Consider the following 24,105-nt stretch of genomic DNA (forward strand, 5'->3'; position numbering starts at 1 on the left):
TCCTGGTTATCCTTTTATCTGGCATTCCTCAGCCTTGGCTGCACACCAGAATTACATGTGCTTGAAAAATATTTATGCCCAGGCCCCACCTCCAGAGATTCTAATTTAATTGGTCTGTGATGGAGCTTGGACATTGTTTTTCACTGAAGGTGTTCCCCCCAAATTCATATGTTGAAGTCCTGACCCCCAGTACCTCCAGATGTGACTGTATTTGGAGATAGATCAGGTGTTCAGGGAGGTAACTGAGGTAAAATGAAGTTATTAGGGTAGGTGCTGACCCAAGAAGAGATGAAAGACACACACAGGTACCCAGTGGAGACCACGAAGATACAGCAAGAAGATGGCCTTCTGCAAGCCAGGGAGAGAGGCCTTAGAGGAAGCCAACCCCATGGACACCTTGAGTTTGGAATTCTAGTTCCTAGAACTGTGAGAGAATCAGGAATATGGTTTAAACTCCCTGGGTGATTCTAACACAAGGCTGGGTGAGAGCCTGCTTAGGCTCTGGTTTGAAAGTCAGGGTTTTAAAAAGACAGTGTCTGGGCCCCACCCCCAAGGATTCACACCTATTTGACCAGGTGTGGCAATAGGTCATCAGTATTTTTGGAGCTGTGCTTTGAGGACAAAGCCTCTAGACCTCACCCAGCCTCCAGGCACACCCAGCCTTCGGGCACAGTCAGCAACACACACGCCCCAGCAAGGAGAGAGGTGGCCACACATTCCTGAAATTCTTCCCTTGCCTTTGTGATCTAGCACAGTTTGTCTGGAAAAGCTGTTTTAAAATGAGAACCCCTGGGAGGGTAGGGAGGGATGACAGTGGATTATTTGCAGTTTACAGCTTGGCTTAGATTCTTTGGATTCCTTTCAGTAGAATTGCTTTCCTCTCAGTACACAGGAAATTGATTACCCTGAAAATTAGGAATTTTGGTTGAGAGAGGAAGAGAGTTGTAAAGTATATAATAAAAAGAAAAAAAAACATGCTTTTGTTCTACCCCACTAGCTCTCTCCAAAGGTAACCAGCTGCTACTAATAATTTCTTATGTGTCCTTTCAGAAAAAAGGGGTTTTATATATATCAGCATATGAACAGTTTATATGTTTATACAAATGGAAATATATATATGTCATGTATTTCCATATATTTTTAAAATTAATTAATTTATTTTTAATTTTCTTTTTTTTTAAATTGAGATGGAGTCTGGCTCTGTCACCCAGGCTGGAGTGCAGTGGCACGATCCCAGCTCACTGCAACCTCTGCCTCCCCAGTTCAAGCGATTCTCCTGCCCCAGCCTCCTGAGCAGCTGGAATTACAGGCGCTCACCACCAGGCCCGGCTAATTTTTGTATTTTTAGTAGAAATCGAGTTTCACCATGTTGGTCAGGCTGGTCTCAAACTCCTGACCTCGTGATCTGCCCTCCTCAGCCTCCCAAAATGCTGGCATTACAGGTATAAGCCACTGTGCCCGGCTATATTTCTCTATTTTTAACTTAATAACACATTGCATTAAATTCTTCCCTTTGGCTTTTACATATTCAAGCCTGTCCCAATCCACCACCTTATTTTTCTACTTGCCTTGCAAGCACACTCCCCTTTCAAGAGTTCTTTATACCAGTGGGGTGTGGTGGCTCATGCCTGTAATCCCAGCACTTTGGGATGCCGAGGCGGGTGGATCACCTGAGGTCAGGAGTTCGAGACCAGCCTGATCAACATGGAGAAACCTCATCTCTATTAAAAATACAAAACTAGCCAGGCATGGTGGTGCATGCCTGTAATCCTAGCTACTTAGGAGGCTGAGGCAGAAGAATTGCTTGGACCTGAAGAAACAGAGGTTATGGTGAGCGGAGATCGTGCCATTGCATCCCAGCCTGGGCATGTGGGAAACAAGAGGAAAACTCCGCCTCAAAAAATAAAACAAAGAATTCTCTATATCTGCAAATTTCTCACCTCTCACTTTCTGTTAAGTTCTCTCCAATCTGGCATCTGTTCCCACTGGCACAGCCATTGCCAAGGTTCTCAGTTCATCCTCCTCTAACTTGACTTTGGCATCTCCGGTCCTGGCCTCCTTCCCGAACTCTCCTTCCCCTCTGTCGGGTCTCCGCCTTCCCGTGGCCTCTCTACCTCCACAGGGCGTCCTTGTCTACTTGCTCTTTGCATTTGAGGCTCCTCAGGCTGTGATGAGGCCCTCTTCTGTCTGCTACCTAGCATGGTGACTGGCACAAGGCTATCAGTCAATAGATATATGAAGAAACAGATCCTGGGACATCTTTCCATGTCAGTATATACTGACCTAGCTCCTTCTTTGTCATGGTTATGGAATTCGTTTTTACAAATAAACTGCAGACTATTTAACGATCCCTCATTGGAGCATGTTTATATTTATGGTTTCTGGCTTTTTACCATCACCCCCAGTGCTGCAGCAAATTTCCTTCACAAATATTTTGGGTTGTACTGCCCAGTGAATGCCCCTACAGGGGAATTGCTGAGTCAAAGCGGTTGTGTATGTTTTGTAGATATGACCAAATTGCCCTCCAAAAAGTGTGTTCCCATTGTCCCTCTCCCCACAGCAGTGCATGGGAACGCCTGTCTTCGCACACCTCCACCACTATCGCAGGCTGGTACTCCGGAAGATGCTTGCCAACCTGAGGTGTGAAAAACATCTCAGTTTTTATTTGCACTTTCTTCACTATGATCCTGGTGGTAACAGTGTCTTAAAACAAGAACAAGCAGCTTTAAATTGCTGCCTCAGGTCAGGGCATACTGAGGGTGGATGAAGAATGAACCCTTTTCCTATAAAAGCAGAGAGAAGCACAGCAGGAGGCCTGCCCTGGTGGAACTCACCAGATGCTTTTTTTTTTTTTTTTTTGAGACAGGGTCTCACTCTATGGCCCAGGTTGGAGTGCAGGGGCTGGGTCACGGCTCACTGCAGCCTCGACCTCCTGGGCTCAAGCGATCCTCCCACCTCAGCCTCCCAGGGTGCTAAGATCACAGGTGTAAGCCACCACCTGGGCAACATCTTTTGATGGAGCCTCGTTTAGACCCTCAGCATAAGGAAGGCCTGACTTAGACTGGAATGCCTGTCCCAGGTGACCAGAAAGGTGGGACATGCACTCAGGGACAGGTCTCATTCTCCAAGAAGCACCGTAGTCCTCCTGCCTCTGTCTGGGACTGATGCCCTCTCTGTGGTCTTGTCAAATTCTAGCTGGCCCACCTCCACCCCAAGGTGGAGTTGGTGGGTCTAGCGGCCCTTGCTGGAGTGCACAGGTCCCTGATGTGAACAGTCACTGAACAGCCCCAGGTAGTCGGGCAGGGCAGCTCCCAGGTTCAGATCGGAGGCAGGGAGCCAACCTGAGTTGCATCTTCCATTGAGGGAGAGGAGGTAGGGGCAGATTTCAGTCCCTAAGGGAAATTCTGGACACATCTCCCTTCCACCTCCCCCATCTCTGATCTTGAGCCCCACAAAGCAGGCCAGCTCACCATCACACCCCAAAAGCCCCCTAGGCAGGTGCGGGGCACAGAGTAGGCACACAGTAGATCTTTGTTGAATATATTAATGAACTTAGGGTCGGGGACAGGGACCATTCACAGGCCCCATCCCCAAGTTAAAAGCCGAGGCAGGATAATTGCTTGAACTGGGTTCTGGGAGGCAGAGGTTGCAGTGAGCTGAGATCGCACCCCTGCACTCCAGCCTGAGCTACAGAGTGAGACTCCGTCTCAAAAAAAAAAAAAAATTATCTCTTAAATATTGCACAAGATGCAATATAGTAAATTTCTTGTCTATCTGAAATTCAGATGTAGCTGGGTACTCTGTATTTGTATTTGCTAGCTGGGGCTGCCTGTCCAGGAAGGGCTGAGGAGGCTTTGGGAACTTGCTCCAGCTGTCTGTGAGTGGTGAAGGGGCACAGGGAACTTCACCCAAAATATGGCTCCCTGGTATAGTATTAAAGGCCTCTAGGCATCAGCAGATGCTGGAAGACACTTTTTTCCTACCTACATGAAGACCAGATAGACCTGCCAAGGAGAAAAATTGTTCCCCGAGGGCCCCGCTCCTTTATGTTTTTTTTTTAGACAGACTCTCGCTCTGTCGCCAGGCTGGAGTACAGTGGTGAGATCTTGGCTCACTGCGACCTCCGCTTCCCAGGTCCAAGTGATTCTCCTGCCTCAACCTCCAGAGTAACTGGGACTACAGGCACGTGCCACCATGCCCAGCTAATTTTCTTATTTTTAGTAGAGAGGGGGTTTCACCTCATTGGCCAGGCTGGTCTCTAACTCCTGACCTCATGACCTGCCCGCCTTGGCCTCCCAAAGTGCTGGAATTATAGGTGTGAGCCACGGTGCCCGGCTAGGAGATACTTATACTAAAACATTATTCATTATGTGTCTGAGATTCACATTTAACTGGGCATCCTGTGTTTCTATCTAGCAACTTTACTGCCAGGCTCACTGTCAGGGTCCCTCCCACTTCTCCTTTTTCCCACCAGGAAATTGTATTTTGAACCATATCTTGGATTATTTTCAACACATTATCTCACTATATTTTGGGTGAAGTTCCCTGTGCCACTTCACCACTCACAGACAGCTGGAGCAAGTTCCCAAAGCCTCCTCAGTCCTTCCTGGACAGGCAGCCCCAGCTAGCAAATACAAATACAGAGTACCCAGCTGTGTCTGAATTTCAGATAGACAAGAAATTTACTATATTGCATCTTGTGCAATATTTAGGAGATACTTATACTAAAACATTATTCGTTGTGCATCTGAGATTTACATTTAACTGGGCATCCCGTGTTTCTATCTAGCAACTTTACTGCCAGGCTCACTGTCAGGGTCCCTCCCCCTTTTCCTTTTTCCCCAACAGGAAATTATATTTTAACAATATCTTGGATTATTTTCAAAACATTATCTCACTATTTACAGTAATGTGTTTATTCTTTTCAAAAGAACATCCCCTTTTACCAGCGCACTGTTTTCTCAACTAGTCTGGTTGGAAGAAGAGCCTGGGGTCCTGGACCCCGCCTCAGACCAACCAGATCAGAACCTCCAGGTAACAGGCTTGGGAACCCATGTTTACAGCAAGTGCCTGGGTGATGCCATCACACAGGCAAGTCTAGGAAATACTGGAAGAGAGGCCACCTCTTTGCTCCAGAGAACAGAGTAGAGCAGTCCACCGGAGGTTTGGTCTCCACTGGGTGGAAGGAATCTCTTGGCCAATGGTAAGTTCTCCAGGAACATCTGTGGGCTGAATGCCGGCCAAGAGCACACACATAGCTCAGGCTGTGGGGACATGTTGGGGCCTGTTGCCCTCTGAGGGGATGCCAGGACCCCACAAATGACCTCTAGGGGCCTTACTGCTATCTCCCGAGACCACCCAGGGCCCTGCCTCCCGCTTACGCTTCTCCAGTCTTAGTGCTGTGGGACTCGCTTGCCACTTTGCTTTGAATTCTTGGGTTTCTGTGCTTAGTCTTTCAAAATCATAAAAGGTAAAATATTCTTTTAAACTTCTCTGAAAGTTTCCTCCTTTTTTTTTTTTTTTTTTTCCTGAGACAGAGTCTCGCATTGTTGCCTAGGCTGTAGTGCAGTGGCGCGATCTCGGCTCACTGCACTCTGTCTCCTGGGTTCAAGTAATTCTCCTGCCTCAGCCTCCTGAGTAGCTGGGACTACAGGCATGCACCACCATGCCCAGCTCATTTTTTTGTAATTTCAGTAGAGATGGCATTTCACCATGTTGCCCAGAATGGTCTCCATCTCCTGACCTTGTGATCCTCCCGCCTTAGCCTCCCAAAGTGCTGGAATTACAGGCATGAGCCACCTCGCCCAGCCTCCTCCTTTTTTAATGCTACTTTACTGTTCTCCATCTTAAACATCTATCCCCACCGCCAACCAAAGACAGCTTCATAATCCTGCCTTTCTTTTTTAATGTGAACTTTTACTGAAATATAATATAAATTTAGCAAAGTGCTTGAATAAGTGTAGATATAAAAAGAATTTTTACAAGGTACAGATGTGTGTATAAGCAGCTCACTGCTGAGCACAACCTGGAGGCCCTCAGTACCCGCTTTCTAGTTTCGAGTGCCCCTTCTGAGAGACCCTCGTCTGGAGTCCTAACTTCATACATTAGTAGTTTTGCCTCTTTTTGAATTTCGCATAAATTGAACCACCCAGCATACATTCTTAAGTGTCTGTCTCCTCCCACCTACCCTTGCGTTCATGGAATTCCTCTGCGTGGAGAAGACTGCAGTTTGTCCATGCGAGCTGCTTACTGTCCCCCATTGTGGGGATATAAGTTCTGCTGTTGATGGACACTTAGTTTGCTTCTAGTTTTTTATTCTTAAAAGTCATATTCTTGTACATGTCTTTCAGTAAATGTATCTATGAATTCAGGAGAATTGCTGGGTCACAGTGTGTGTGAATGTTTAACTTTTATAGATAGTGTCAAAATGTTTGACAAAGTGAAATTTATATTTCCAACAGCAAAGCCTCAAAATCCCACTTGCTCTGCATCCTTGCCAATACTGGGTGCTGTCATTTTTATAGTAGCCACCCAGGTGGGTGCACAGTCCTACTTTTCTATTAAATACAATTTTTTGCAAAGTAATCATTTGAAAAAGAAACATCCAGACTGAAACAGGAAAGGTCTGAAAGAAGGTGAGATTCCGGTGGCTGAGACAGTGAGCATGAGGAAAGAGCATGCCCCAGGGGGTCAGCTCAGGTCCAGGGGACAACAGGTGATGGTGATAATAAGAAGTGGTTGTTGATTGTTCCTACATAGGATGTGCTGCTCAACACACATTTTTAACATTTTTGACAACCTTAGAGATAACTATGGCCGGGCGCGGTGGCTCATGCCTGTAATCCCAGCATTTGGGAGGCCAAGACAGGCAGATCACCTGAGGTTGGGAGTTCGAGACCAGCCTGACCATCATGGAGAAATCCGTCTCTATTAAAAATACAAAACATCCTGGTTGAGTCTAAAACCAAGAACGCGGCGCTGCAGCAGTCGGTGCTGACCCTGTGCAACGGCGCCGGGGCGTGGGGCTGCCCGCGCTGGTGGCCGAGGCGGGCCGCGGCGGCGCCAAGGAGACCGCTCAGCAGGACTAGGGCACACGGCTGCGGTGCACGGAGGCCCTGCTGCCCGGGCCACGCCCCTGCCCCTCGCGGTGGTCTCCACCGGCTGCGCCGCCCAAAGGGCCGCCTGCGCCCCCCGCGGCCACCCCTGCTGGCATCTACACCGTCTTCCGCGAGCCAGGCCTCGAGCACCGCGTGGTGACGCCCACCTTCGTGCCTTCTGTGGAGGCCTTCGACGAGCGCCCGGGACCCATCCAGATCGCATCCCAGGTGCTCGATGGCTGGGCTCGTGAGCGCGAGGCGGTTAGACCGGGGGTCCTGCAGGCGCCCCCTGGCTCCCCGCTGCCTCTGGACCGGTCCAAGGGCCTGCGCGAGAAGAACTCAGTCTTCCGCTCGCTCAAGCGGCTGCCCCAGACGGACGCCCCCACAGTGCGGGCTGCACGCGCCTCCCCAGACCCCAGCGCCTACCTGCTTGCCAAGGAGCTGCTCAAGCCGGAGGCGGATCTACGGCCCTGTGAACGTGCAACCCGCGGGCCAGCCGGTCCTGCGTCCCAACAGGCCGCCAAGCTCTTCGGCCTGGAGCCCGGGCGCCCCGCCCCGAGCACAAATGGAAACCCTTCGAGCTGGGCAACTTTGCTACCACGCAGATGGCCGTGCTGGCCGCGCAGCACCACCATGCCAGCCGCGCAGAAGAGGAGGTTGCTGTGGTCGCCGCCGCCTCCTCCAAGAAGGCCTACCTGGATCCCGGGGCCGTGCTGCCCTGCTCAGTGGCCACCTGCGGCCGGCCCATTGCCGACATGCACTCTGCAGCCCATGGACCTGGAGAGGCCTTGGCCATGCAGAGCCTTATAAAGTACAGTGGCAGCTTCACCTGGGAGGCCGTGGCCACGCACCCTGGTGGCTGTGGCAAGAAGAGCCCCTTTGGAGGTTTGGGCACCATGAAACCTAAGCCTGCGCCCACCTCTGCGGGTACCCCCCGAGCCCAGGCCCGACTCCCACACCCGGGAGGACCTGCAGCAGGTGGTGGCCGGCAGCTGAAGCGGGACCCGAGAGGCCCGAGAGTGCCAAGGCTTTTGGGCGTGAGGGCTCTGGTGCCCAGGATGAGGCAGAAGGACAGTGGTAGCAGCCGGCTAGGGCCTGAACTGGCAGACCAGGAGCGCTCTTTGTCTCTGAGTGACGTCAAAGGGCACGGCCAAGCAGATGAGGACTGTGTGGATGACCGGGCCAGACACCAGGAGGAGTGGCTGCTGGGGGCGCGGCTGGACCGGGATCAGGAGAAGCTGCTCAGAGAGAGTAAGGAGCTGGCAGACCTGGCCCGCCTGCACCCTACCAGCTGTGCTCCTAACGGCTTCAACCCCAACCTCATGGTGACCGGGGGCCTGGCGCTGGAGAGCTCAGGGCGCTGTCTGCCGACCCTGCAGCCCATCTGGCCATGCACCCCTGGTTGCCTCGCTCAGGCAGCAAGTCCATGTGGCTCCCCGGACACCCCTATGGCTTGGGCCCCCCATCTCTGCACCAGGGCATGGCCCCTGTGTTTCCACCCGGTCTGGGGGGCTCCCTGCCCTCAGCCTACCAGTTTGTCAAGGACCCCCAGTCGGGCCAGCTGGTGGTCATTCCCAGTGATCATCTGCCTCACTTCGTGGAGCTGATGGAGCGGGCCACCATGCCACCCCTTTGGCCCGCCCTGTACCCGCCGGGCCGCAGCCCCCTGCACCACGCCCAGCAGCTGCAGCTCTTCTCACAGCAGCACTTCCTGCATCAGCAGGAGTTCCTGTACCTGCAGTAGCAGGCAGCCCAGGCCCTGGAACTGCAAAGGAGTGCCCAGCTAGTGCAGGAGCGGCTGAAGGCACAGGAGCACCAGGCGGATATGGAAAAGAAGGGGAGCAAACGGGGTCTGGAGGCAGCAGGCAAGGCTGGTCTGGCCACTGCCGGCCCTGGGCTACTGCCTCGGAAGCCCCCCGGCCTGGCCGCCGGCCCTGCGGTCACCTATGGCAATGCCGTGTGCCCGCCACCATCGCCCTGTGCGTCCCCTGTGGCTGCCGTGAAAGCCAAGGTCATCCAGAAGCTGGAGGATGTGTCCAAGCTGCCCGCCTACGCCTACCCTCCCACCCCCTGCTCCCACCCCACCAGCCCACCGCCTGCCTCCCCGCCGCCCACCCCGGGTATCACCCGCAAGGAGGAGGCCCCCAAGAATGTGGTCGAGAAGAAAGACTTCGAGTTGGAGAAGGAAGCCCCCAGCCCCTTCCAGACCTTTTTCTCAGATATCCCGACAAGGTACCCATTCCAAGCCCTGCCACTGCACTACGGGAGGCCCTACCCTTTCCTGCTGCAGCCCACAGCGGCTGCTGATGTGGATAGCCTGGTCCCTGATGTGCCACTCCCAGCTGATGGGTCCGAGCACCTGGCACTCTCGCCTGAAGACAAGCCCATCTGATTGTCCTCCTCCAAGATCCCAGAGCCACTGCGGGAGGGCCTGGAGGAAGAACCACTGGCCCAGCGGGAGGTGAAGGCAGAGGTGGAGGACATAGACGAGGGCCCCGCAAAGCTGCTGCCTCTGGAGTCGCCAATGCCACTGCCACTGCCTGCCGCAGAAGCCATGGCCACCCTGAGTCCTGTAGGCAGTTGTGGAGGTGGCCTGTTGGAGGCCCAGGTGCTGAGTGCCACCGGGCAGGGCTGCGCGGAGCCCTCCCAGTGCCCAGACTTTGCAGAGGGGCCTGAAGCATGGGTGGATTCCCCAGGCCAGACAGAACCCTGCACGGCCGCCCTGGACCTGAGGGTGCAACGGGCACCCGAGATACTGGTGGAGACCAAGGAGGAGCCCGTGGAGGTGCCTGTGGCAGTGCCCATGGCAGAGGCATGCCTGAGGAAGGCCTGGCCCAGGCAACCCCAAGCGAGCCCCAGCTCAGCCTTCAAATGGACTGCGACGTGCCTGCTGGGGAGGGACAGTGCCCGAGCCTGGAGCCCCAGGAGGCCGTGCCTGTGCCTGGCAGCACTTGCTATCTGGAAGAGGGAAGCTCTGACCAGTTCCTGCCCGACCTGGAGGACCCACTGGCTGGCATGAATGCCCTGGCGGCCTCTGCCCTCCCCGGGTGTTGCTGGAGCCCAGGCCGTGGAGAAGCTGGAAGTGGCCGAGAGCCTTGTCCTGGAGCAGAGCTTCCTGCATGGGATCACCCAGCTGAGCGAGATTGCAGAGCTGGAGCTGGAGAGGAGGAGCCAGGAGCTGGGAGGTGTGGAGTGGGCCCTGGTGGCACAGCCCTTCCTGGAGAGCCTGCTGGCGGCCGGCAGCCACATGCTTAGGGAGGTGCTGGATGGGCCTGTGGTGGACTGGCTCAAGAACCTGCAGCTGCCCCGGGAGCTGAAGCCCAACAAGAAGTACAGCTGGATGCGCAAGAAGGAGGAGCGGATGTACGCCATCAAGTCCTCCCTGGAGGACATGGATGCCCTGGAGCTGGACTTCCGGATGCGGCTGGCCGAGGTCCAGCGCCAGTACAAGGAGAAGCAGTGTGAGCTGGTGAAGCTGCAGCGGCTCCGGGACTCCGAGGACAGGCGCGAGGAACCCCATAGAAGCTTGGCATGCAGAGGCCCTGGCAGGCCGCGGAAACGGACCCACGCCCCGAGCGCCCTGTCGCCCACCCGCAAGTGAGGGAAGAGCCACAACAGTGGCGGAAAGCTGAGCAGCAAGTCTCTGCTGACATCAGATGACTATGAGCTGGGAGCAGGGATAGGGAAGAGACACAAAGGGCCCGAGAAGGAACACGATGCCCTCACTGGAATGGGGAAAGCCAGGGGGAGGAGCCAGACTTGGGATGAACACGAGGCCCCGTGTGACTTCATAAGTCAGCTAAAGATTAAGAAGAAGAAGATGGCCAGTGATCAGGAGCAGTTGGCAAGCAAGCTCGACAAGGCCCTCTCCTTCACCAAGCAGGACAAGTTGAAGTTGCCCTTCAAGTTTTCAGACAGTACTGGGGGGAAATCGAAAACTGGCAGGGGCTGCGGCAGATACTTGACTCCTTACGACAGCCTGCTGGGCAAGGACAGGAAGGCGCTGGCCAAGGGCCTCGGCCTGTCTCTGAAATCCTCCAGAGAAGGTAAACACAAAAGGGCCGCCAAAGCCAGGAAGACGGAGGTGGGGTTTAAGGCCAGAGGCCAGCCCAAATCGGCCCATTCCCCGTTCGCCTCGGAAGTGAGCAGCTACTCTTACAATACAGACTTAGAGGAAGACGAAGAATTCCTGAAGGACGAGTGGCCCGCCCAAGGCCCCTCCAGCTCGAAACTGACGCCTTCCCTCCTGTGTGGCATGGTGGCAAAGAACAGCAAGGCGACTGGCGGCCCCAAGCTGACCGAGAGGGGCCTGGCGGCCCCCCGGACTCTGAAACTCAAGCCGGCCACTAGCAGGAAGTAGCCGTTCTGTTTGCTGCTTCGAGAGGCCGAGGCGCGGCCCTCCTTCAGCGACTCTTCGGAGGAATCGTTTGACCAAGGTTACTAGCTCTAAACACAAAATACCTTCCGTGTTTCCTAGCGAGAGAGTGCGTGCGAGTGAGCGAGAGGGAAGCGAGTGGGCGCGCAGGAGAGATGGTGGGTGAGGAGGCCCGCGGAGATGGCCGCAGGAAGGCCGCCATCTGGGTTCTTGGCAGCGTAGCCTGCTGTATCAGCCGCATGATTTATATTTTTGCTTTTATTTGGACTCTATCATTGTGATAATCTCACCGGCTAGCTCTTTTGGAGCTGTTACGTGGACCGCTTTGAGTCTGCATCTTTCTCCACTTTCCCTTCTCTCTGCCCTCCTCCCCCAGCTCAAGATCCTCCCCCTCCACCCCGGACCCCTGCACTCACCTTTTCTGCCCACCCAGAGATCCCAGGCTTGGTTCGGACTCTCTTTGGGCACGGCCCGGTGGAGGCTTCCCAAGGAACATTTTGTAAATGGAATTCTGTCGTGTGAGCGTGTGACTTGATGTTTGTACCGCGATTTTGGTAATACCAAGCTTTATTAAACATATCGAGGTTCATTAAAAAAAAATACAAAACATTATCTGGGCGTGGTGGCGCATGCCTGTAATCCCAGCTACTCAGGAGGCTGAGGTAGGAGAATCACTTGAACCCAGGAGGCAGAGGTTGCAGTGATCCAAGATCGTGCCATTGCACTCCAGCCTGGTCAACAAGAGCGAGACTCCATGTCAAAAAAAAAAAAAAAAGAGAGAGAGATAACTACTATTACTTTCACTTTACACATGAGATGAGACACAGGAACATTATATAACCTTCCCTGGATTCCCAGCTTAATTTTTTTCCCTCTCATTAAATGAAGCACACACAATTCTTTCATTTTTATTTATTTATTTTTTCTCTGTAGGTTACCCATTTGCAAAGTCACCTACTCTCCCAAATACATTTGTAACCTCAAAACTGAGTACTCGTGGTGCTTCTGTGGTCATCGGCAGACATGTGCAAAGCCGTGAAAAATGTGAGTTGCCTGACAAACAGTTCCCTGCCAAGGTCAAACAAGTCAAGGCTCTTTCTCTTGTTCCAGCTTGCACACTACAAATATGGTCTCTTCTTGGTCCATTTAGTGACACAGTTTTTGCATTTTGTGCTTTTGGCTGATAATTTTGCATTTAACTTGGCCCCAGGCATAGTGCTGAAGTGCTGTCTAATTGTTCCTAAGTGCAGGAAGGCTGTGATGTGCCTTTCAGAGGAAACACACTTGTTAGAGAACCTTCATTCAAGCATGAGCTACAGTGTTGTCCAGTGTTTGAGGTGCCTTTATAGGACACAGCTACTGCCGCTCAAGGTGTGGGCAGCACCTCCTTCCTGCATTCATAGCGCCAGGTCTGTTTAGCTTCAGTGGAACCTGCTGAGCCCTGCTCTCAGCAGGCTGAACTTCTAAGGGTTCTATGTCCACATGGGCCTTTCCTGTACTCAAAGAAGAACAGGGAGCTCTTCTTCAGTCAGTCGTGCACTTTAATTCATGTGTGCCTTTTTCAGAGCAAATATTTCAAGGAACTTAAGTTCATATGAAAGTGTTTTGAATTACAGATGGGCAATGAATATGAATGTTCTTTCTGGGCTAAGCTGGTTAGAGAAATGTAAGCCACATGGAGAGAGCACCTCTGTCCTAGGGGACCAGCTGGGCTTTGCCATCCCTGGCAGGGTCAAGCCAGCATGCAGGAGGGGTACAGGGAGCACCCCAGGCCCACTGAATAGCTGGCTACAGCTAAGTGAAGGGTCCCTGCAGGGAGCAGAAGGCAGGCTGTGAACTCTTGGCAATCCTCTTAATGTCCCTCTGATACACAGTTAACCTGCTAACAAAGTGGTTCTTGGTGTGAATATCAGAGATCCTCCATATTTTTTGTTCTTGTGATCCTTTAAAAAATTATGTACTTGGCCGGGCGCGGTGGCTCAAGCCTGTAATCCCAGCACTTTGGGAGGCCGAGGCGGGTGGATCACGAGGTCAAGAGATCGAGACCATCCTGGTCAACATGGTGAAACCCCGTCTCTACTAATACAAAAAACTAGCTGGGCATGGTGGCGCGTGCCTGTAATCCCAGCTACTCAGGAGGCTGAGGCAGGAGAATTGCCTGAACCCAGGAGGCGGAGGTTGCAGTGAGCCGAGATCGCGCCATTGCACTCCAGCATGGGTAACGAGCGAAACTCCGTCTCAAAAAAAAAAAAAAAAAAAAAAAATTATGTACTCTGAGCTGAGACAGAAAGATCTTTCCTCTTTTTAGTTGAAATAGTTCAAAAGACTCTTGTTGTAAGAACTGTTTGGTGCTGTCCATTCTGAGTGATAGAGCAGTGAGGAGGTGTTGCTAAGCAACACTGCACATCCTTCCAAAGCCCATCATCTCCTAGCAACAGGCTGCCGAGTGTGACCCCCTGCTGCGGGAGCCACGGCAGGTGCGCTGCCTGATGCCTGTTTCACTCCCCTCTGTCACAGGCATTCACTCTTGTGACAGCTGGACTTCTTGAGTGCCTACAAATCACCTTACCAGGAACCAGGGATCAGAAATCCAAAGATGAGGCCTCTGCCTTCAGCGGGAGTCCAGCCTGGTTTAGAGCGAGATATAGAAACAAACAAAAACTGTATCATCTCAACAGTTGGCCTCAGAGTTCTTCATCAGGAGGGCACTGGCTTTATGTAGGAAAGACCTTGATAAACTTCTGGAGCACAACAATTTTGTTCATGAGGGCATGGACGTTGTCAGAGACAGGGATTGGTGGTTGGAGTTCCTGAAAGAGAAGGGAAGAGAAGGCAGGACCTGCAAAGGTGGCCCAGCTGTGAGAAAGCCTGGCTGGAGGACCGCTTTGAAGAGTGATATGGATTTTTAAGTGCTTTGCTTTTAAAAGTACCTCCAGTGACCCATAAAGCTTCAGTAAACATTTTGTGGCTCCCAGCAGAATCTGTTCACTGTTACCACGGAAGCGGTGATCAAAGAGAAGGGGCTCTGTTGGGTGCATGCCAGGGCAGAGGTCAAGGAAAAGCCACGGACAGGGACAAAGAACAGCTTGGCCAAGGCTGAAAACTGGCACAAAGGCAACCTTGAGAACACAAGCCCCCTGCCCCTCAAATTCAGAGAAGCGTGGGGCAGGCCACTGACTCCAGTCTGAGAAGCTAGGTTGTGGGATCTGAACGGACACTATCTAGGTCCGAAGGATGGGGAGGCCCCACAGACTCCTGTCTGTCTGGTGACAAAAGTGATGGGGGGAGCTTCCAGTTCTGCTTGGGAGTCAGGGAAAGGTGCACAGAGGAGGTGATGCCAAGCAAACTCCCGTAGGAGGAGATGGGAGGAGGTGCTGATGAGAGGGCTCCAGCCAAGCAAAGGGAGCAAAGGCCCATCTGCCCATCGGGTGTCAAACCTCTGAACACAGAGAAGTTGTCATTTAGTGAGGTGTGGGGCAAAGGTAAAAAACCTCCGACATGACATCCCAGCTCGGAAAAAGACGACTACATTTTTTCCTCAAATTCAAATCTCACACCAGGATGGCCCTGTCTTCCTTCAAAAGTAGTGCTGTATCCAGAAACAGAGGATGGATGGATGGATGGATGGATGGACAGACACCAAAGAGAAACCCATTACTCTCTCTCAAGAAGATCGTCTAAGAGCAGAGCAGCCTCTGATGCTGGGCATGGCAGAGCTCACCAAAGGACTAAACTTTTCAAAATTCACACTGTGCTATCTGGCCTGCTGAATCAGTTTGCAAAGCACTTGCGTTGTTAGTATCTGGCTTGCCCCCTTATTTCACAGAGAAAAACACCTGTTTCTTGTCCCTGTCAGTACACAACCCCTTCGTCAGCAAGTTTCCTGGCCTGTGGTGGCTGCCCCGAGGCGGCCTACCAGCTTCCCTGTGTCTGCCCTGCTTCAGTTATCTCAGGGTGCAGGCAAAGCCAGCCCTTCTACCTGGCAGTGCTCAATTGGGAAAAAGTTTGCTTAACAACACTGAGCAGCCCGCCCCGGGGATGGGTGCGTTCAATGTGTCTGCACTTGTCAGATACATCCGGCTTCTGCGTTCAGGACAATTACTGGGCACTCTACAAAATTACTTACTGAGTCAGAGGGCCTGAGAGCACTTCCGTTGTGACAGTGGAGGCAGGCGCTGGGAAAGGCTGCCCTTTAAAGGGCGATGGAGGTGCTAACAGAGAGCCCAGCTCCCAGGCTCACCCGCACCTTCCAAGGCATGTGGGTGGACGTGGAAGTCAGCAAAAAGCAGGGGCTTCTCCCAGAGCATGGGCTCTGCTCCTACCAGCTGTTTGGAAAAGGCTTCTCATGAGCACTTCACACACAAAGCAAGACTGACGGATGTTACGAGGAGCCACCTTGCATGCTGTTGAAGGAATGAATGTGTGGACAGCGTGGGTGCATAGATCTCACTGATCCACATGCCCCTTTGTTCTTACAGTGTTAGATACAGTGATCTCCAAGTTTCTCTTCAAAGAATCAGTATGTCAGTGTGTTCAGCTCTCTTATTCTTTAATTCTCTGTTTTAAAGTTTAACTTTCTTGTAGTTCTGTAGTTCCAGTAAACAACCTTCTCCACGAGTTCTAATCAGTAGTTCACATCTGTTCACCCTCCCCCAGGCTCATCCCAGTCACCTGTTTCATTCACCTGCTCCAGTCACCTGCTCCGGTCACCTTCTTTGACCAAGGTCACCCCTGGCTAACCTGCTCTGACCCGCCTGTAAGCATCCTTCCCACCAAACCACCCACCCTGCCACTCCAGCTCAGACCCCTGCTCTCTTTAAAATAGCCAATCAGGATTAGTCTAGCTTGTGCAGTCTAACCCTAGCCAATAGGGGAACAACCCAGTGGGACCTCCATCAGGCATAAGTACCCCTTCCCCTCCTTGTCCAGGTGTGCGGCCACCATTGCTTCATCCATGAGCTGCATCCTTCTATAGAATTAAACTACCTTGTTGAGAGGATTTATCTTTGAGTGCTATTTCTTTTGTGGCATTGAAATTTTACTTATAGGAACCAAACAAACAGTCCATTTCAAGGTGGAACCTCACAACAGCTCTCTGGGCCTTCCCAGACGTACCCCAGGGTGGGGACAGGAGTGTGCTCTAAGGCCAGGGCCACCTGGGATTGTTCTGCTCCATAGTTGTCAAACAGACAACTAAGGAAGGAAGGAGGCCTAGGCTACAACTGAGGTTGCCATGGTTTTTGTCTCTGCTCAGGGTCTGGCCTCTGCCTCTGTGGATTCGATTCAGAAAGTGGTGCTTTTAGAATACCAGGAAGAAAAATGTCTGTGGGAAATTAATTCACACTCATGGGACTTGTATGCCAGAAGGCTGGCTTCCTTGTTAACGGTGGGAGGCATAAAGATGACCTTGCCTGTGAGCCCAGCCCGAGCATTTTGCCAAGCTATCCTTCAAGTATGAAGGTGACAGACAAACATTCTCCAAGATTAGAGGGAGACAGCACCCCAATGTCCTTTAAAAATGTAGTTGAATGTCATGAGATCCTGTTTCCACAAAAAGTAAAAATAAAAAATTAGCTGGGTGTGGTGGCAAATACCTGTGGTCTCAGCTGACTGGGAGGCTAAGGTGGGAGGATCCTGTGAGCCCAGGAGTTGAGAATCACAAGGAGCTATGATTGCACCACTGCACTCCAGCCTGGGCAACAGAGACACCCTGGCTCTAACCAAAAAAAAAAAAAAAAAAAGAGCTGAAAATGAAGTCTGGCCAACCAAGAGATGATGCAAAATAAGAAATGAAGTGAGAGAGAAGCCACGGGGAAGACTGGTGAGAGAGATGACTCCATGTAAGCAAACAGTTAAAGCTAGACTATGGAAGAAATTGGGGTTTCAGAATAAAATGTAAATCTTGACAGTAGAAAGCTAGCAAACTCAGGGGGCTGAGGAGAGGAGGGAAAATGAAATGTAAGAGTGTTATTTTCCTTATTCATAACAAGGAGTTAGTAGATACCATCTGTAATTAAAACACATTTTAGATGGGGCATGGTGGCTCATGCCTGTAATCCCAGCACTTTACGAGGCCAAGGCAGGCAGATCACCTGAGGCCAGGAGTTCAAGACCAGCCTAACCAACATGGAGAAACTCCATCTCTACTAAAAATACAAAATTAGCCGGGCATGGTGGTGCATGCCTGTAATTCCAGCTACTCGGAGGCTGAGGCAGGAGAATTGCTTGAATCCAGGAGGCAGAGGTTGCAGTGAGCCGAGATTGGGCCATCGTACTCCAGCCTGGGCAACAAGAGCAAAACTCTGTCTCAAAAAAAAAAAAAGAAACGACATTAAAGGAGTTCAGGGGAAAGCCAATAGGATGTGAAAGGTATTTGCAACATAATCCTAACAAACCAGTGAGGAAAAGGCAAACCTACCCAGTAGAAATAAATTGGGTGAAAGAATTGAACAGGCACTTCACGAAACAGTATCTCAATCAGCCAATAAATACAAGGAAAGGTGCTCAACGTCATTAGTCTTCAGAGAAATGCAAATTAAAACCACAAGAAGCTATGGCATCACACTTAGAATAGCCAAAATAAGGGGGGGAAAATCTGACAATATCAAGTATAGACAATAGAGATCCCTGGAACTCTCAGGCATTGTTAGTAACAGGGTAAATGGGTACAGCTATCTGGGAAAACTGTTCGGCCCTTCCTCCCTCCATCCCTTCCTTCCTTCCTTTTTTCCTTCCTTCCTTCCTCCCTCTCTTCCCTTCCCTTCCTCCCTCCCTTCTTCTCTCTCTTTCATTTCTTTACTTCCTTCCTTCCTTCCCTCCCTCCCTCCCTCCCTTCCTTCCCTCCTTCCTTCCTTCTTCTGGGACTCACAAATGTTGCCCAGGCTAATGTGGGCTAGAATGATCCTCTCGCCTCAGCCTCCCAAGTGACTGGGACTAGAGGCATATGGTGTTTCACCAGGCTGTTTGGCCTTTTCTGATTAAAGTTGAGTGTATACATTCTTTATGACCCAAAAATTCTACTCCTGGTAACAATTCTATTAGGCTAATACCTAACAAATGTATACATATGTGTACCAAAACATAGACAGGAATATGCATAGCAGCATTATTTAGAAAAGCCCCAAACTGAAATAATCCAAATACTCATTGGAGTTAAATGGAAAAATTGTAGCTAAAATGGAACACTACATAGCAACAAAAATGAACAGATATGTGCAATATTACTGATAATTCTCACAAAGACAATTTTGAGCCAAAGAAGCCAGACAAAAAATACTTAATTCCTTTAAAAAAATTGTTTTGTTTTATTATTTTATTTTATTTTATTTTTATAGAGATGGGGTTTCACCATGTTGGCCAGGATGGTCTTGATCTCCTGACCTCGTGATCCACCCACCTTGGCCTCCCAAAGTACTGGGATTGCAGGCATGAGCCACCACACCCAGTGACTTAATTCGTTTTATAAAAAGTGAAAATGAAAAGATGAAAGTGGCTGGGCATGGTGGCTCATGCCTGTAATCCCAGCACGTTGGGAGGCCGAGGCAGGAGTATCATGATGTCAGAAGTTTGAGACCAGCCTGGCCAATATGGTGAAACCCTGTCTCTACCAAAAATACAAAAACTAGCCCGGCATGGTGTTGCGTGCATGTAATCCCAGCTACACAGGAGGCTGAGGCAGGAGAATCGCTTGAACCTGGGAGGCAGAGGTTGCAGTGAGCTGAGATCATGCCACTGCACTCCAGCCTGGGCAACAGAGCAAGTCTCCGTCTCAGGGGGAAAAAAAAAAAAAGAAGAAGAAGAAGTCTGAACATTGATAATTGATACTTCTGGGAAGAAGGAGGGAATTATGATTAGGAGGACTTTTGCTTTGTCAGGGAGAGAAGGGGAGCTTTTGGGATGCAGGCAATGTTTTTTACACAGAGTCTCTCTCTGTTGCCCAGGCTGGAGTGCAATAGCGTGATCTCGGCTCACTGCAACTTCCACCTCCCAGGTTCAAATGATTCTCCTGCCTCAGCCTCTTGAGTAGCTGGGAATACAGGCATGCACCATGCCTGGCTAATTTTTTATTTTTAGTAGAGATGGGGTTTCACCATGTTGCTAGGCTGGTCTTGAACTTCTGACCTCAGGTAATCCACCCACCTAGGCCTCTCAAAGTGCTGGGATTACAGGCGTGAGCCACCATGCCCGGTCTTTTTTAGGTTTTTACTATTTATGACAAATATTCCACATCCATGATTCTCTCCTGTCAAAAGTTATTTAATACAATCTGTTGGCCTTGGCCAGTCGAAGAATGGAGTCATGTGACACCCATCCTGTGAATGGCCACACAGATAGCATAGATTTTAAAGTGGCTGTTAAACCTGCCTGCGACCAGGCTTGGCTCGGTGGTTCACAACTGTAATCCCAGCACTTTGGGATGCTGAGGCAGGCAGATCAACTGAGGTCAGGAATTCAAGACCAGTCTGACCAACATGGAGAAATCTCGTCTTTACTAAAAATACAAGATTAGCCAGGTGTGATGTCACATGCCTGTAAACCCAGCTACTCAGGAGGCTCAGGCAGGAGAATCACTTGAACCTAGGAGGCAGAGGTTGCAGTGAGGTGAGATCACACCATTGCACTCCAGCCTGGGCAGCAAGAACAAAACTCTGTCAGAAAAAACAAACAACAACAGAAACAAACAAACAAACAACAACAACAAAACAAACACCTGTCTGCGACTTCATCAACCTAGGCCTCATCCCTCTGGATCCATTGGTGGTCCTTGGCATCAATGATGCAGTTGCAATTGGACCATTTCCATGGCACATACAGGTCCACGAACTCACCAGCGTCATTCTGCATCTCTAAGCTGCACCTGCTGCCACCACTCTGCATGAGCAGAGAAAGCCATTTTGTGATAATTATTGCATTTTCGGTTTTAATTTGTTCCCAAGCTGGTAGCATGTATGTAGGCTGTACTTCCATAAAAGTTTTTTTGATAATAAGGTTAAAATTAAAATTTAAAAGCTGAACTGTGATATCTCATTTTGGTATAATTATTTTTCTCTATGTGTAGGTAAGCATTTTTTTTTTTAATATGGAGTTTTCCTCTTGTTGCCCAAGCTGGAGTGCAATGGCGTGATCTCGCCTCACTGCAACCTCTGTCTCCCAGGTTCAAGCAATTCTCCTGCTTCAGCCTCCCAAGTAGCTGAAATTACAGGTGTCTGCCACCACACCCAGTTAATTTTTGCGTTTCAGGGAAGAGGTTTCACCATGATAGCCAGGCTGGTCTTGAACTCCTGACCTCAGGTGATTCACCTGCTTTGGCCTCCCAAAGTGCTGGGATTACAGGAGTGAGCCACTGTGCCCACATTGAGAGATTTTTATAAGGATCTTTGCTAAATATTGATGAGTTTTATGAATTTAAGGTGAAGTTTTTTTTTATTTAAGGTGAGTTAAAATTCATATTATTGTTTGAATTTCTATAATGTATACATTATATCTACAGAAATTGAGCAATGGCATTTTGCTACAAAGTAAAAAGATCTTGTTCAATGGAAGGATGGGTAAAAACCAAGAGGTATTAGAAGAGGAATAAATGTAATTAGGGCTATCCAGCAACAGAACAGCGCAGTCTGCTTTACAAGGGAGTGATCCGCTTGCTTTGGAAGTACCCCTACAGAAGAGAATGAACGGTTGTCTCTGCAGAGATTTCACCCTGTGCCTCCAGTCCTGAGTCTATGTGTCTGATGCCATGACTGTGCTGCAGCTGGCCACAGTCCAGCGACATTCGGGAGACACTGGTCTCATTAGAGGCTTTCACTCAAAGCCAACTGGACTAGGGGTTATTTCTGGAAATGATTCCTAGACATGTCTGTTCTCTTTGCTGACATGTAGATTCTTGTTAGCCTCAAACACAGAGGCTGTTCCCTTTAATTTGGGTGTTCTATCAACCTTCCCACCTTTTGCCTCAAGTGTTCCTGGCCTTAATTCAGGCTAAATTAACTTCTGTTTATATAGTTCTTCTGCAATTTCTGCAGACATTCCAGCTATAATTCCATTTTATCTTCCTACTATAGTTGCGAGTTTCAGCATTGCGATGAGCTCTGTGTATGATCAGTAGGGGGATTTAAAATGATGATCTCCTTTTCAGCTATTTAGCAAATTATGAGGCGCTTGCTCTATGCAAGAGCACAACTCAACATTGGGTATACACTAGAAAGAAGCCTATAGGAGTAGGAATTTTAATCTCTTTTATTGATCTATTTTTAGCACCCAGGACAAGAAGCAGGGCACAGTGGGTGCTCAACAATCAATTGCTGAAATTAATGCACGAATGAATGAAACACCCTCCTTGCTTTTGAGGATCCCCAGCTGGCGGAGGAGATAGACATGCACTTAAATAGAGATATACAAGGAACAGGGTATGTGCAAAGTGCTGTGAGAGCCCACAAGAGGGAGGAAAAAGGTTTTTGAGGATTAAGGAGGATTTTGAGTTGGGCTCTAATGAATAGAATATGAATAGGATTTTCACAGAATGAGAAATCGGTGGAAGTATTTCAGGTAGAGGGAGTACCCCAAAGTCAGAACATAGTACCTTCAGGGGAAAGCTAGTTGTCCAAGCGTGGGAGAGGGAAGGACGTGGGGTGGGGGTAAGGCAGAGGAGAGATTGTGAAGGTTGAATTGAATGATGTTCCAAGAAACTTAGGTGGAGTCCATAGATGGCAGGTGGGAGCAATGAAAGGCTTTTGATCAGCCAAGGGTTAATATCTATTTTGGAAATGGAGCACTGTAGCAGTACAGATGCTCTACTTGAGAAGAACCAGATTGGAGGGCAAGGGATCATTAGGGAGCCATGGCAATCGACAAGGGAGAAGGCGGTGGGAACAGAAAAGAGGACAACTTTGAAAACTGCTTTAGTGCAGATACGCTGAGAAGCAGATACCAATGAGGAATTAGGTTTAAATGCAAGAGATTTATTGAAGGAAACACTTGTGAAATATAGAGGGTGAGGCTAGGCATAGTGGCTCATGCCTGTAATCCCAGCACTTTGGGAGACTGAGGTGGGTGGATCACCTGAGGTCAGGAGTTCAAGACCAGCCTAGCCAAAATGAGAAAACCCCCATCTCTACTAAAAATACAAAAACTATCCAGGCTTAGTGGCAGGCACCTGTAATCCCAGCTACTCAGGAGGCTGAGTCAGGAGAATCCCTTGAACCCGGGAGGCAGAGGTTGTAGTGAGCGAGATCGCACCATTGCACTCCAGCCTAGGCGACAAGAGCGAAACTCTGTCTCAAAAAGAAAGAAAGAAAGAAAGAAATATAGAGGGTGAACCAAAGAAGGTGGGAAGAGCTTTCAGACTGCAAGGCAGATCTGACCTTGGTGAAGGAGAGAAAAGGAAGGAAGGACAAAGGAAAGGCTCAGACTAAATACAGACCTAAGAAATTTCTGCCAGGTGATTGAGAGTCCTTGAGCCAAAGTCTCCCTTGGAAAAAGTCCTGTATGTGGCAGAAACAGGTGTGTGTGCTCAGTCATGGGCTGGAAAGGGTGGTCTGCAAGCAGATACAGAGACAGACCCTGAAGGGCAGTAGCTGGGGCCTTCAACCAATTACAGTCCCTGCAGCAGGAGATGTGAACTGTGCATCTTTATAGCCACCACCAAAACTTACTGGAAGATGGATGTAGGGAAGAGGGAGAAATTAAGCTTACTCAAAGGTTTGTAGCTGGGCATCTGGGTTGGTGATAATACCATTAACAGAGGAAGAAATAGAATAGAAGGAGCAGGCTTTCCAGGAGACATTAATGAGTTAGACTTTGAACAGGTTTAGTTTGAGGTACCTGTGGGGCATCCAAGGCATATATGCTGAAGACAGCTGAAGGTCAAGAACAAATGCAGCAGACTTCTAGCTACTCACTGTGCCCCATGTCTTGCACTTTCTAGGCCCAAACCTGTCTACCTTTTCCAGTATTCCTTGCAGGTAGGTGTGGCCATATGACTGATCTCCACAGTGGAATATAAGCAAAAGTGTGTAACACTCCCATTTCTGGCCCTCAAAACCTTCTACTCATGCCCACTCATGCCCCTTCACTTTCCATTAGTCTGCATTGACAGGGCAAACAGAAAGCTATGTGTTAAAGGTGGCAGAGCTTCCATAAACCTGGGTCCCTGAGTGACTGCATGGAGGAGAGTCCCTCTGCCCCTAGCCTTGGGCTTTTTAGCTGAGCAGGAAAGATGAGCAGGCTGTTATCTATTTTATCACATATCTGTTATAGCAGATAAGCCAACCCTAACCAACCTCTCTAAGGATGCCTAATTAGTACATTGGGGTCTGAAACAGAGGTCAAGGCTAGAACTGTAACTATAGGAGTAGAGATAATCGAGGAGAAAGCACAAAATGAGAGAAAAGAGCTTACGACAGACACTCAGCTAGCACCTTTTCTACACCCAAGGGCCAGATGGATCACCAGGACCTGGGGAAAGAAACCAAGACCTTAACCCAGACTGTTAGGAGGAGTTGTAGGTATTTTCACTGCTTTCCCGAAAAGGAAAAGGAGGCTCCAAGAGATTTGGCTAAGGTCATATGGTGGCAGAACCAGAACCAGCACTTTGTGGCTCAGGCTTGCCACAGCCATCAGTCCCTCCCTGGGCCA

The 24,105-nt window shown here is 50.0% G+C and overlaps 1 long non-coding RNA gene and 1 pseudogene across 1 annotated transcript in view; both read left to right on the forward strand.

The window, feature by feature from the left end:
• Positions 1-340: 340 nt before the first annotated feature.
• On the forward strand, positions 341-11,989 carry LOC135272777 (trinucleotide repeat-containing gene 18 protein-like; annotated as a pseudogene).
• Positions 11,990-12,237: 248 nt separating this feature from the next.
• Positions 12,238-24,105, forward strand: part of LOC110568315 (uncharacterized) — a 47,980-nt gene continuing 36,112 nt past the window's right edge. The window contains exon 1 of the long non-coding RNA XR_002478610.2: positions 12,238-12,516. This is a non-coding gene — a long non-coding RNA (uncharacterized LOC110568315). The remainder of the gene's footprint in view (positions 12,517-24,105) is intronic.

Source organism: Aotus nancymaae, unplaced genomic scaffold (genome assembly GCF_030222135.1).
Source record: "Aotus nancymaae isolate 86718 unplaced genomic scaffold, 86718_ANA_hifiasm-v0.15.2.pri h1tg000131l, whole genome shotgun sequence".
Taxonomy (NCBI): domain Eukaryota; kingdom Metazoa; phylum Chordata; class Mammalia; order Primates; family Aotidae; genus Aotus; species Aotus nancymaae.